This window comes from Morone saxatilis, unplaced genomic scaffold, assembly GCF_004916995.1.
Source record: "Morone saxatilis isolate NCDOM2014 unplaced genomic scaffold, NCSU_SB_2.0 Contig24, whole genome shotgun sequence".
Taxonomy (NCBI): domain Eukaryota; kingdom Metazoa; phylum Chordata; class Actinopteri; family Moronidae; genus Morone; species Morone saxatilis.
This window is the reverse complement of record NW_023339807.1, coordinates 24644243-24646767: the sequence shown is the minus strand read 5'-3', so window position 1 is coordinate 24646767 and position 2525 is coordinate 24644243. Positions and strand designations below refer to the sequence as shown.

General features: G+C 42.9%; 1 protein-coding gene across 1 annotated transcript in view; it reads left to right on the top strand.

Moving 5' to 3' along the window:
- The first annotated feature begins 105 nt into the window (after positions 1 to 105).
- The window catches only part of tmod4 (tropomodulin 4 (muscle)), a 16985-nt gene continuing 14565 nt past the window's right edge, over positions 106 to 2525 (top strand). Inside the window, exon 1 of the mRNA XM_035671784.1 lies at positions 106 to 259. The gene's annotated coding sequence lies outside the window, so the exon portion shown is untranslated. The remainder of the gene's footprint in view (positions 260 to 2525) is intronic.

Below are 2525 nucleotides of genomic sequence, written 5' to 3'. Positions count from 1 at the left end.
GACTCTCTGTCACCCCCTCCTCTCTCACAGCCAAAATAATAAAATGCTGACTTCTCAAAGTGCCATCAGTCAGTATGCCTGTCTCAGCATAGCCGCCCAGAGGCCTGATACACAGGAGAGAGGAGGGGTTGGGGGGTAGAGTGAGTGAGAGAGACAGAGAAAGAGAGAGATAGAGAGGAGGGGGGGGAGAAAAAAAAGAGAAACAACTTTCTCTGGTTTCTAACTTGCCGAGTGGCTTCAGCACTGTGCTTCTGTGAAGGTAGGTGTGAGGCTGCTTCCTTCTGTCTCTGTCTGTGTCTCTGTGTGTTTTTTTGGAGGGGGGGGACCTGCCGGCATGCTGGGGTGATCCACACTTTAATCTTTCTCTCTGGGTTGCCTGTTTGCGGGGTTCCCACATCCTTAAGCCAGAGCCTTATGTGTGAGACTGTGGATTTGTGTCTGAGATGGGAAAAAAGCTGCGGGATGAATGGGGAACATGGGGGAATTGTTGCCCAAAAATCAGAGGTTTCTGTGCAGAAGTTTGGTGACTTAATGCTCGACTGGATTTCATTTTATTTGATGCTGACATCAGGCTGATACGCTCAACTTTTCTGTGGGAGGCTTCTGCAGAGGGTCAGCAGAAAAGTGAAATACTGTTGCTCAAATGAAGCTATCAGTATGGTATGCGGAGGGGTTAAGCCATCCAATAGCTGTCCATCGCTGTGCAGTTAATTCGTCACAGGGGATTTGGAGATGTTGTCTCAGGGGGTTGTAGAGTTTGGAAACTGGCAAGGAGGGTTAAGATTGCCCTCCGCCTGCACATCCCCTCCAGTTAAGACCCATTAGTGTCTGACATTTGTGTATCTGTCACTGGATTAAATTGTCTTTTGGGGACACGTGGTAATAGTTTTAAAAGATAAAATAGGAGTCTTTATCTTCATGACCTTAACGCAGATTCAGCTCAGTTACTGTGTGAAAAAGCTGTTTCAGTGACAGATGTCTTTTTTTCTAACTGACATACACCACATGCAAACAATGTGTGTCTTTGAAAACAGATCCACTTGTTGCTTCGTTAACAGTATCTGTATCAGTGCTACTGCAGTTTCAGATTGGCTGACTTTTTGTTAAATAAAATATGAAATTCGAATTTTAAACGTCCCTTTTGGAGCAAATTCTACGCAGCCAAGTTGTTCTCTGGGCCTCAAAATGGTGCTCCGATTCAGTCTCAAAGAGCAACCCAAGCCGGAGAGGATTCACACGGCTGGAAGTAGCTGACTTGTGAAGCTAAAATTAAGCTGAGGGCAGATTTGGAATGTTACACTTGGGCGGTAAGACGTGGAGAAGGCGACCCGCCGATGGTGACAAATCTTCTGAGCTGTTGGTGGCAGCAACTTGCAACCGGGTCATTTAAAAAAAAAAAAAAANNCTTTTGTTTCCATCACACGCAAAAAAAAAGGCCTCTACCAAACATAAAACAAAACGCAATGAAACTGAGAGCAGTGACTTCAAAGTTTATTTTCTGCTCCCTGAAGTGGAGTGTAAATCATTTTGGAGCATTTATGAGTGTATAACCTTTGTCACTGTGAAATCTAAACCCTTGTAATGGTCTTTGCTTTATAAAACACACTCACTCCTCACTGCTGCAGGTCTCAGGGTAGTGGTTTTTGACATGGAGATTCTGGAGCTCTTTAATGGACAAGGACAATGAGAAATTGTACAAGCTCACATGCAGTGAATCATGGTTTTACTGCATTAGTGCCTGTTTTCCCCAGACTTCCACCCATCATGAAATCCAGAAGCTACAGTGTGTTCCAATGAAATCTCTGAACGCTTTAACTGCTGTGACCAAAGTGCTTGTGCAGAAACCTACAGACAGTCGGAGATGGAAAGACAAAATTGGTCGCAATAATCAGGGCTGTTGCTTTAGATTTATGACATGTTAGCTGTTATTTCTGATGATGGAGCCCAGTTAAATGGCACAGTCCCATTAACTTCTACAGAAACCTGCATGACAGACAAATTCAAGCATGTGTTTCCTGTTTTGGTCTGATCTCCACAGACTGGCAGGTCAGAGTTCGCCTTGAGCAAAAGGATGTGCTCAGTTTGTGCACTATGTTTAGAAATAGTGCTATCTTTTCTAATGTTCATCACAACGTACAGTACAACAAACTGTAGCATCGCACTCACAGAATCTTTACAATCTGGGATCTCTTTCGGATTAATTAATTAATGGCCACATCAGTGCTGGGCAATTTGTCACTGTTGAATGGATAATTAATGTAGACTGATCTAGTAAAAGGGGGATTTTGATACAAAATTCTGATTTGTTGCCAACTAACTCTGGCCTGTAATTTGTAAGTTAGCAGTCAAAGATACCAACCAAGTGGCTCAATGTGAATTTAATTTGCTTCACTCTTAGTAATTTAGCATTTCCAAAGGCCATGGACACACCAGAGGACTTAATTTTCTTCATTTTATCCCAATATGAACCGACAATGATATCAAAGAGTTTCTATCTCTGTACAAACAAACTAACTACTGACTGA